This window comes from Myotis lucifugus, unplaced genomic scaffold, assembly GCF_000147115.1.
Source record: "Myotis lucifugus unplaced genomic scaffold, Myoluc2.0 scaffold_83, whole genome shotgun sequence".
Lineage (NCBI taxonomy): Eukaryota > Metazoa > Chordata > Mammalia > Chiroptera > Vespertilionidae > Myotis > Myotis lucifugus.
The window spans coordinates 3,583,706-3,595,825 of NW_005871131.1; the positions used below are offsets into that span (position 1 = coordinate 3,583,706).

At 41.8% G+C, this 12,120-nt stretch overlaps 1 protein-coding gene across 2 annotated transcripts in view; it reads right to left on the reverse strand.

Annotated features, from left to right (window-relative positions):
* Positions 1 to 12,120, reverse strand: part of ERC2 (ELKS/RAB6-interacting/CAST family member 2) — an 869,271-nt gene extending 857,151 nt beyond the window's left edge. For both annotated transcript variants that reach the window (XR_002829807.1, XM_006090859.2), the window contains exon 1: positions 12,023 to 12,120. The gene's annotated coding sequence lies outside the window, so the exon portion shown is untranslated. The remainder of the gene's footprint in view (positions 1 to 12,022) is intronic.

Consider the following 12,120-nt stretch of genomic DNA (forward strand, 5'->3'; position numbering starts at 1 on the left):
GAAATCATAAAAACCCATTCAGGTGTATCCTTTGTAAAGGACCATTTTATGTGCTTTGGTTTCTCTTTACTTGTTTGCCAAAATACAGAGAGAATTTTGTTAGCACAATGATCACCTATGCCAATTAGCAAACCAAAGGAATAGGTTACTGACTCTGGTAGACTCTCCTAAGTAAGACTAGTGAGAAATCTAAATTCTATTCCTTACTTTTAAAGAAAAGACCTTTCTAAATATGTGGTTTTTAAAAATTGACTACACTTACTCATTAAAAAGGAAAGCTCTGTTCCCCAAAACAAATGAATGACAAAATCCCAGATTATATATTGCCCTTTATCATAATCCCCAAAGCTTTTTCCAACATTGCTTACCTCCATAGCATTTAACTCTGTTCTTATCCCTCACAACTATTTACAGATGGCCATCTGAAGTCTAAAGCATGCCCATATTGGGCATGTCTAATGGTTTCCATCTTTGCCTCAATTACATTTACATTACATGTATGAGGCTCATACTACTCCCAATATCACTGCCTGCATTTTCCCATTTTCCACTTACTTTTTGTAAAATTATCACAAGATTCAAGAAATATTCAAATGACTACACAAACTCTGATATACAAAAATGGTGACGCTAATGAAATAAAACTACATGTTAGCAAGTAAGACTATGACATAGTAGCTCAAAACATTGGCTCACAAGCTAAAGCACAGAAGTCAAGATTAACATATGAAAGGCAATGTAACCATGTACCAACTAACATCAGAAAAGTGGTATAAGTCATACAAAAGTAGAGTCAGAGGCAGCTAATATGCATGGGGTATTGAATACAGTTCCAGTACATAACTCCCAATCTTGCACATTTCAGGGAATTATTAAACCATGTCCATTCATGAACTTTCTCACACCACTTTCAGAAGGTATACACTATGAATTACTCCAAGTATTTCCAATTCTATTAGTCTAACAAAGTCAGTTTAATTACATCCATTAACTGCAAACAACATCCACACTCTCTGTGCTCTACTCAAAACTCAGGAAAAAGAACTGGGCCCCAGACGACATTCAGAAATTCTCAAAACCAACAACCAGTGTGGAGTTCCACTACAGATCTTTTATCAGGAGCATCTTCACTTGGAAAATGGTCTTTTAAAGTTATTAAAGCTAAATAAATTGTGTTTGGTCAATGAAATTAGAATGGGCACTGCTAGGATTCCCAAGGCCATAGTCATAATCTTTCTATTGTTTTCCAGGTCATCCTGCCACTCTCTTGCCCCAATCTCAAACCCCATGCTCCTCCAAATACCAAAAGCAGGTAGTCATTGCCATGAAATCCCTCGATGGTTAAGCTTGAACCTCGTCTCCTTAATGGATCACAGGATCTTCATGCTTGTCACTCTCTCTGGCTTCTCTCACCATCCCTCAAGCTAATCTCCAGTTCCACTGGTCTCCTTTCACCTCCCCAAACCCCGAATCTCCTATTCCCTTGCTCACCTTTGGACCTAGATCACTCCTTGTGTTATCTGCACCATCAAAACCAAGCTCACCCCAGCTAACTCCACTTAGTGTTCCACCTCACCTTCTTTAAGAAGCTTTCTTTCATCCTTTATGCATTAATCTCCTAAGTCTTCCATGATAGCCTGGGTGTTCCCCTACAAGAGCTCCCATTACAGCAGCCTTCTGATTTGTCTGGCTACAATCCCGAACCTTCCAGAATCACCTGTTCTGTTTATAGTTGCAGAGGGCTGGCATGAAGCAACCACACACACATACAGTAAAATATATGATATAATGGCTTAACTCTTTGTCAGTAAAATCCATGATGAAAGCACACCAGACATTCTTATTTTCCAGGATAAAATAGCTAATAAAATGATACTTAGTTGATCCTTTGCATGAGAAAAACTGTTGTAAAAATATATCATTTTAGCCCAGACAGCATGGCTCGGTGGTTGAGCATCAACATATGAACCAGGAGGTCATAGTTCGATTCCAGTCAGGGCACATGCCCGGGTTTGGGGTTTGGTCCCCAATGGGGGGCATGCAGAAGGCAGCCAACCAGTGATTCTTTCTCGTCATTGATGTTTCTATCTCTCTCTCCCTCTCCCTTCCTCTCTAAAAATCAACATATATATGCATTTAAATATATATATATATATATATATATATATATATATATACACATATGTGTGTGTGTGTGTGTGTGTGTGTGTGTGTGTGTGTGTGTATAATTTTATATCTGGGAAAGGGCCAGATGATTTTGAAACATATCAAGGAACAAAGATCCCCCAAATAAGGAGAAAGCTAGTGGCAAAGCCAGAAATGGAACTTCGGTCTCATGACTCACAGATCAGTGCTCATATCTCTATATCCAAAAGAATCTGCTCTGAAGTTATTCTAAGCAACTATTCATGTTGCTGAATTCAAGGTGGCCCCTGCCAATGTATTCAAAGTCTGTGTATGAAAAGACAGTTCTTTCTCAGACTTAACAAAAAAGGGGAAATTTTCCCTTGTGTATCCTGGCTAACTGCTCCATGCTCACAAGCCTGATGAACAGCAGTCACTGAAACTCAGTTGTCTTTGTACCCAGCATCATATAGAACCTATTTTCAACAAGCTCGTAAGAATGGCCAAGCTATCATCTCATTCACTACCCTCCCTCCTACTTCTTCCCATGAAGACGTTTCAGGAATAAGATAGTTAATGAACCAAAGTGAGAAACAAAGAAGGGGTAGGAGGAAATTTTACTTTAAATGCAAGAAAAAACACACATCACCAGAAAGAAAACACATCAAGAGCCCAATGTAAAAAGGAGTCAGCAACACTGCTCCCCTAGCATCCTGCCCTTTGAACCACAGTCTTGCTCCTCCAGGGGATATTAGCTTGGAGCTTGCTGGCAGGAAGGCAGTGTGACTAATCTGCCTTAAACAAGGCACAAGAAAGCCATCTTGTGTCACCGAGAAAATAACCAAGGATCATGATACCAGCCCAACTTCACATCTTCCAAAGCCACTCAACTTTCTACTTTCAGAGCAGAATTCCTCAACCCCCGAGCAGTTCCCAGACCCCAAACCCACCTTCAATCACCTTTGGGCCCACAGAAGATGAACTTCCCACCCCTACCACACCCACCTTGTTTTAGAGAAATCCACTACCTTACAACTAGTAACTACAGTGCATGACTAGATTCAATTTCTTATATAAATCCCTGCTCTTGTTTGCTATAATTAGCCATACTGTTCTAGTGGAAAGTCTCTCACAGTTTGCATAAGGATCTGAGAGTATTCCGAAAAAAACAGTCACATTACTCAATTCCCATTCAAGTTGTCTTCTAAGCCACTAGGAAGTTGCCTTGAATTAATAGTTTGCTTTTAATACATTTATGGGGAGTGCACTTTGCTGCCTGCAATTCATTCATACTCAAATCACAGAATGACAACTGCCTTTAGGGGTAGAAAGCTGTAAGGCAGGAAAAAAAGAAGGAACACTATCAGACAACCCCACACATACCACACGATACAAGATAATTAAGTGAGCAAAATGTAAAATCTGAAGAACCAACCATGACAAAGTCAAGTTTCTGGTATAAGGCATCTATGAACACTGCCACTGGCCTTCCTGCTACAGGTATATCCCAGAGATGCCCTCTGACCCAATCCATACTCCTCACCCGCTGGAACAGCAATCTCACTGTTGACTTCTAGGAAAAAGTCATCACTTAGCTCCTTCCTGAAATTGCTGTCTCTTTCTCTCTCTCTCTCCCTCTCTCTCTCTTTTAATTTTGTTAAGTGCCCAGTAGGTGCCAGCAACTAGAGATTTCCTGGAACTTCAAAGCAACAAATCTGGAAGATGCAAGTGGAGAAGAAATGTCCAAAGGTTAAAAGCAGAATTTGAGGCACAGCCCTGGAAAAGAGGGATAAGAAAATCCACTAGGGTAGAACTTGAACTTTCCCAAGAAAAGGTTGACCAATTATATCAGCAATTAAGTCAGTGAGGTAGTGGCTTTGAGTGTAAATCACACAGAGGAGTAGGCCCTAGTTGTGAAAGAGAGACAGCCTGGATCTTCTTGGTGGGTTTGTCATTGACACTGGTAGGGCTCAGCTGTTGCTTCTGTTGTAATCATAGGGTCACACACTGCTCCTACTATGTCCAACAATAATTTAGCAGACTTGAGAGTCAGTTAGGACTCCAATCCTGGCTCTGTCATAGCATTAACTTTGAGCACATTCTTCTGTTCATTCATTCAACAAATATTTATTAAGCAGCTATTATGTGTCAAACACTCTTCTAGACACTGGGATTCAGCAAAAGGCAAAAGCTCTTGTCTTCATACAGCCTATCAAATTCTTTGAGCTTTAGTTTCCTCATCTATAAAATTTGAATAATACACCTACCTCTATGGACAGTATGAAATAAGGGGCATAAAGCACCTAGCATATAGTATACTCAATAAATGGTGTCCTTCACAGAATACAGAGCAAACCTATTCAGGACCCCCAACTAGAGTGTAAGCTACAAAAGAGGAACTATCTGTAATTCACTTCTCTATCTCAGTGCCTCTCAGATAGTAGATGCTCAATAAATATTTCACAGATCAATAAATAAGTATTCAATCAATAGTAGCCATTATTATGGTATCTATTCATTACTCTTCCCCAAGCCACTAAGGTTCTATTACCTAAAAAGGCAACAGGGCATTAAAGACTTTTCTTAAAAAGAAAAGCAAGATGTGCCCTGGTCAGGTAGCTCAGCTGGTTAGGATGTCATCCCGATATGCCAAGGTTGTGGGTTCAATCCCCAGTCAGGGTACATTCAAGAAGCAATGAATACATAATAAGTAAACAACAAATCTCTCTCTCTCTCTCTCTCTCTCTCTCTCTCTCTCTCTCTCTCTCTCTCTTTCTTCCTCCCTCCCTCCTTCTCCCTTCCTCACTCTCTCTAAAATCAAGCAATAAATAAAAAGAAAAGCAAGATGCACTCCATCATGTATCTTCAGACTACTACAACATGAAAAACAAATGTTATCAAGCACAACTATTCCAATTCGGAGACTCTATCAGTACAAAAACCTGCATGGACAGCTATTGTAGATGCCTGCCTTCTTCTTTTCTAAGCACAGAGTAAGGACAAATTTGCTTGGCTTCAGGTTGATCCAAAGACACTTCAAAAGTAAGTTAAATACAGTTTAGCAGATATGCTAAAAGATTATCTATCAGTAAAGATAACCTAAAGAAAAGTGCTACATAAAAAATCATAGAATGTTGATGAATTCAAACAACGAAGGATTATTTCTCGGTCACGTTATAAGTCCAATGTCAGTTGACTGAAAGCTTTGCTCATTTAGTGACTCAGGGACCCAGGCAGATGGAGACTCCATTTCAACAGGTGCTTCCTCGACCATCATGCAGTAGAAAGGAGTGCTGGGTGGTCTCACTCTGAAAATTAAGTGTTCTAGCCTAGAAGTGACACAAGTCACTTCCAACACATGCCTGGAAAGAGAGGAAAAGCGGCTGCGGGAACATCAACAGTCTCTACCACCGATGATACTAAAACACAAAAAGCTGTGGAATAATAAAGGGATTTGTCCCAGAGAATGTTCTAATAAAACATCTGGACAGCTCTAAGGTTCACATAATCCTGGACCTGGGAGGCTGTGTCGGATCATTTTAGAACAGTGGCCTCAACACAAAGATACCTCAGACAACATAAACCTGGACCCTGAATTTCCAGAGCAACTCTGCTTTTTTCTATAAATATACTGAGGGTCCGGATAAGCTTTTATTTAGGGAACAAAAAAGCGTCTACAGCTGAAAAACATTTGAAAAACCACAAATGTAAACCAAATCCTTTATTTTACAGATTAAAAAAGTAAAGAGAACAGGGGGGAGAAAACAGGAAGTTAAAGTGACCCCACCTCACCCCCAAGAAAGCTCCACAATGTTTAGCAGATGTAGAAATAAGTTCGCTGACACAATGTGTTGTTCCATTGCACCACCCTCTGGCTTTACCCTTCATCTCAGCTACCTTGAACTGGCACAAAGGAGTCATACCTAGACCAAAATCATGTCATAGGGGTTTATCAAGGGTTCAATACATGGTATGGATGATAAGTAGAAGTCCCCACCCTACTGCACTAAATAACGATTCACATCCTATTAGCAATGCCCTGTATTACCCATTCCCTACTTCCTGGCAAATGTGAAGCCATTAGTAAAAGTTAATACTAATCTTCAGGAGTCTTTCATTTTTGTTCTCAGATTACAGGTTAACAGCCAACTATGATATGTGTTCACTCAATTCCTTTTCCTTATGGTCCCAGCTTTGCTTTATACCCAGCTTTTCCTCCACCTTCATTCACACTAAAGCATTGGGTACCACGTACTTAAGCTCAATGGTCTCACAACCTCCAGTCTCCATCATTTTCAAATTATCTTATACTTGCTAGTCCATAAAATAACACTCAAACTTTTCAACCTGGAATCCAGGTGTCTCCTCAGTCTTAACCCAGCCTATTTTGGGAACATCATCTCCACTGTGGTATTTATCCTGTCTAGCCAAAAACAGGATGATTCTCTCTCTCTTCTCTCTTCTCTCTTCTCTCTTCTCTCTTCTCTCTCCTCTCTTCTCTCTCCTCTCTTCTCTCTCCTCTCTTCTCTCTTCTCTTTTCTCTCTTCTCCCTCTCTCTCGTTCTTGGGTGAGGATTAAAAAAGGAAAAAGACATAGCAATGAATACTAGATCTTGTGATAGCTCCTTAATCTGAGTTTTATGTTCTCACTGGTAAAATAAGTTTGAGAACATCTACTTTGAGAGGCTCTTGAGAAGGTATGTATCAGTAAGGATTGTGTTTGACTACAAATAACAACTGGTAGTTTATAAGTAAGGAATTTGTTTTATGCAGTAAGTACAGGAGAAGGCAGTTTAGGCTGGTGCTATGTCTCAACAATGTCATCGAGACCAAGATCCTTCAAGGCTCCAGTTTTCTCATTCTTAATACATGGTTTCATCTTATTGTTGTAGTTGGCTGCTGCCCCTCCAGGCATTGCACCTATGTTCCCAACAGCAATAAGCAGAAAGGAGGCAAAAGCTGTTGGGGCATATACCAGCCAAGTGTGTCCTCACTAAGCTTTCGGGAAAGCCCCCATCCAACAATACCCACTTACATTACTATAAGATCTGAGCCACTCCAGGCCCTAAGGCAATCTAGGAAAGGGAGATAGACATATTCCCATCTCAAACAAAGCTGGGGTTCTTTTAGTTAGAACAGAATAAATGTTGAATAGCCAATCAGCAATGTTAAATTAGATATTTTATGTAAAGTGTTAAGCACAGTAACCTCACACATAGTTAACTGTTCAATAAAAGTTAAACTATAGCCTGACCAGCGTGACTCAGTGGTTGGGCATCAACCTATGAACCAGGAGGTCTCATTTCAATTCCCGGTCACGGCACATGCCCAGGTTGCAGGCTCAATCCTGGTAGGGACATACAGGAGGCAGCTGATCAATGATTCTCTCTCATCATTGATGTTTCTATATCTCTCTCCCTCTCCCTTCCTCTCTGAAATCACTAAAAAAAATTTATAAAAAAGTTAAACTATAATTGCTATCATTATTATTGTTGTTGTTATTATTCACCTACCTTACCCTTAGCCAAACAGAATAACTTAGTATATCCAGATATCCTCCTTCCATGTCTATTTATATCCACCCCTCTAACTGTATATCCAACACTATTCCTGCTTCAAGGTCCAGGAAAATGCCATTTCATCCACGAAGTCTTTCCTGACACTCCCAATAAGAAGTCCTATGGTGGCAGGACCCACATCAGATAAAAACTTCTTGGGATAATTTAAGAAATTCTTATACATACTTATACCTGTTTTTATAGTCAGTCCTCTAGAATCAAACATGGTATGTTTCTGAAATGCAAAAGTTAAACATTAGGTTCATATGTCATAAAGCCAGGGGACTGACGGGATAAAAACTGCACTCCCCAAGAATGAGAAGAAAAATTATAAAATTCTCTAATAACACCATGCTTTTTGTGGGAGTTCAGATTATAGTTCATCAAATATTACCTCTCTACTCTGGGTAGAATCTACTTTTACCTATGGATATTGGGGCTTCCCCATGTGACTTGCTCTATCCAAAAAGGTTGCTAATGGAAATGACATTTGCTTGGCAATTTGGCTTGCCACTTGAATCCAGTGATCTGCACTAAGAAGAGCATGCCCCAAGTAGCTGCTATCCCTTCAGCCTAGAACACCAGTGGAGCAGACGGGAACCAGCCCGCAGCCTACAGCAGAGCCACCCCAAGGAGTCCAGCCTCGGTCAGCCAAATCACACTCAACCTAAAGACACACGAGTGTGAGAATAAATAGACCTGTTGCTGTAAGTCAGGGAGTTTTGTTATGCCCCCAAAGTTGACTAATATATACTTTACCATTTGATATATTTTAGCACTTCTTACATATTCATTCATTTTTTTCTTCACATAAGAAAGAACAGGCTGAAGAATCTCTTTTTGGTACACGCAGTGATTTCTATCTTTGGATCAACTGATTTAAATTTATGAGACTACATTATCATTAATATCAGTGCTTTTTTGCATTCCATTTGTTCTACTAGCTTTCAAAAATAAGGAAAATCACAATAAAGTATCAAGGAGTAATATAAACATTGCTAAAACTAAACTGTTGGTTAGCCAAGTAGGTCTCTCCTATAGACAGCCAAAATGTTAACTTCTTAGCTGATAAAAGGGGTGAAAGGATGCCCTAGTAGATTGTACAAAGTCAGCCCCATCAAAGTCAAAGACTATCTGCTGAGGTGAATTTGTGGACCCCAACAGCATTCATTGAAACACATTTTTCAAGATACCTGTTTTGGCAAACCATAACCACTGATTTTCACCAGTAGGAAGACATTGATAAGGCTTAAGTTTTGTGACTTTTCCAACATAGTAAAACAAGATGGCCATATTATTTTAATAAAATAATTTTAAATAAAATTATATTCAATCACTAATGAAAACCAGTCTCTTTGTAAGTGAAAAATAAAATAAAATTCCAATCCCTTAGTGAAAAAAGAGCCAGCTGAATGATGTTAAGAGCATGTATTCGACCAAGACCTATTAAAAATTCCAATGGTGGAGGAGAAAGGGGAAATGGGAGATATCTGTAATACTATCAACAATAAGAAATATATTTTTTTAAATCCCAATTGGAAATGTAAGGTATCAAGTAAAAAGGAAGAGTGGATTTTGTTTTGTTTCACCTTCTTTTAAGTCAGTGATGGAGAACCTATGACACGCGTGTCAGAGGTGACACGCGAACTCATTTTTTTGGTTGATTTTTCTTTGTTAAATGGCATTTAAATATATAAAATAAATATCAAAAATATACGTCTCTGTTTTACTATGGTTGCAAATATCAAAAAATTTCTATACGTGACACGGCACCAGAGTTAAGTTAGGGTTTTTCAAAATGCTGACACGCCGAGCTCAAAAGGTTCGCCATCACTGTTTTAAGTCATTATTAACTTGGGAACCAAATTTCCATTGGGCCAAAGCTGACATACTAGAAGTATATAAATCACAAAGTTACTAAATTTGCCTATTTAGTGGAAGCAACAGCCTTCAAAGTGGCAAAGCAAAGAGGACAATACAAAGCCATCGACATCGCAGTGGGCTCTTAACAGAATAGGCCATATGTATGCTGAGACAGCTTACACTTCAGACTGGACACATGCAGATCACACTACCAAAATTTGAATTCAAGGCCATCGCCAAGGTCATCGACTCTGGGTCAAAGAAACCTGGGCTCAAATTCTCACTTTCACACTTAGCTGTATCAAGATACTTAATTCTTTTAGTCTCTTCTGTCTATAATTTGGGGATAATAATAGTAGCTACCTCATAGAGGTTCTGCCAGATTTTAAAAAAATAATGCATATAAAGTACTCAGCAAAGTGCTAGCACATGAAATAACAATAATAATGATAATAGTAATAACACTACCTTGACCAACCCGGCTCCTACATGAAGACTGTCCTAATCAGTGAACTCTGGCTCATAATCTCATGAAATGCTGAATGCACAGGTCTGTGTTCACATCCAGGTACAGCTTCTATGAGGTGACAGCTCTCTGGATCAACCAGTAATTTTTCTACTGAATTCAGGCAGAAGAATGTTGAAAAATAAGCTTTTCACTAACAGAAAATTAAGGAGGATTTGGTCCTTCCACCCACAATCCATCCACCCATGAAAGTCTCGCTAGTGAAAGCCGCGTTTCCATCCTTATCCACACACCACCCCTCCAAACTGTGCAAGGCTTTTGTTAAAGCACAGAAGCAGACGGACAAGATGGCTCACTTCAGAAGCAAACTCACCTCAAAGGCAAACTCTTCTACTCTCCAGAAAGGATCTGGCTTGACCCCGCGGCCACCTCCAAACTGACATCCAAACTGGAAGTGAAGAAGCCAGCCCTCACTTCCAGAAGTTGAGGCACACTGTCAAAAACTAAAAGAATCCCTTCTATTCGTGGTAATCCTAATAAAGCATGCTTGTCTGCTTCAAAAATATCTCATAAATTCACCCATCAGCGCCAAGAGCCCAACGCTGTAGGCTGAGAGACAATGCGACTTTACAAGGACAAGAGACCATCGGCGACAAAGTGCCACACCCTTTCCAAGGCAGCTCAACGGTAAACGGTGTCTCTTATAAAGGAAGAAAAGTCTAACCCCCAACACCCTTCCCCCACCCCCATTTCATTCTTTACACAGACCCATTTCCTTTTCATTTTTAAATCAATGGCCTGAGCATCCCTAACTACTACAACTTATAAAAGGGGGGTAAGAAACAAACACAAGTCAAATATACTTGCTTCTAAGCCCATTTGGAAGAGTTTTCTTCCCGCTTGTCTGCCTGTCACAGCTGGAGCCCCATACCTGGTGGAAACCAATGGTTAAGTAAAACCACTGATTTTAAAAAGCCAACCAGGAAACTAGCCATGACAAGTGGGAACGGCCCTCCTCTCCCGAGCATTGATTGGCTCTTGGGGTTCCACGGTCCCTGTTCTGCCCACATAAATGGCAGGTGTGGCTGTCAGTCACGCGGGGCGCTGACAATTCACCGCTCCGGGAGTAAATGGTCTTTCATCTCGCAGAGGCAGGTAGCCGCCTAAAATCGATCCGCTCACCCAGCGCGGACCCTCCCTCTCTGGGGAGGAGAACAGAGAGAGACCCTTAAGTACAAAATAAATAAGACGGGGCCAACCCGAGAGTTTACGAGCGCACCAACGCACCCGTAATCTTCACTGTCCTAAAATGATCTTTCCAAGGCTTGGACAGTAATTTAAAGAAGAAAAAAAATAGGCACAACCCTCTGAGTACCCCTTTTCTGGTCTAATCCCGAGAAGGTGAGGGGGAGGGAAGGAATGTCGTTCGGGTTAATGTCACATCGTATTCGTTTTCATACACCACCACTCCCTCCCCTTCCCCAATTAATCCAGCTCGTTTTCCATGACACGGATTTTTTTTTTTTTTTTAAACACGCTCCCCTCGGAGTCCAGGGAGGCAGCCTGGGACCCCACCCCCCGGGCTGGGGCTGCACCTTTCCCTACTTTGTTCTGCTGGAGGTTTCCCGAGACCCTGGCCCCGCGAACACCCCACCCCTGGAAGCCAGAGGGGGAAAGAGTGGGAGCTGGAGAGAAGAAAGGCGATGGCAGGGAGGGCGGCCGCCGGGAGGGACTGCGGGAGGTGCCCGGCCGCCGGGACGAGCGCGCCGGGGAAGCCGTGCACTTGTTCCAGCCCGGGGGCTCCTCCGGGAAGGCAAGCCCGCCTGTAGGCCGCCCCATCCTCTCCCCCGCCCCGGAGAGCCCCGGCCGCGGCGGCGGTGCACCCCCTCGGCTCCCCCCGATAACGCATTTGCAGCTCCCCACGAGTGAGGGGCGCCCGGCACGAGAGATGCCGGGGCACGGGCGCCCCGAGGAAGCCGGCGCCTAGCGCCCGGCCGGCGTCGACGTCTCACCTTTCGGATGCTCGTCTGGCCCGGGGGCCGCCCCAACATTGGATTTTGTACAACTTCGCGTTCGCCTCGGCCCCGGGCGGCCGGTAGGAGCCGGAGCC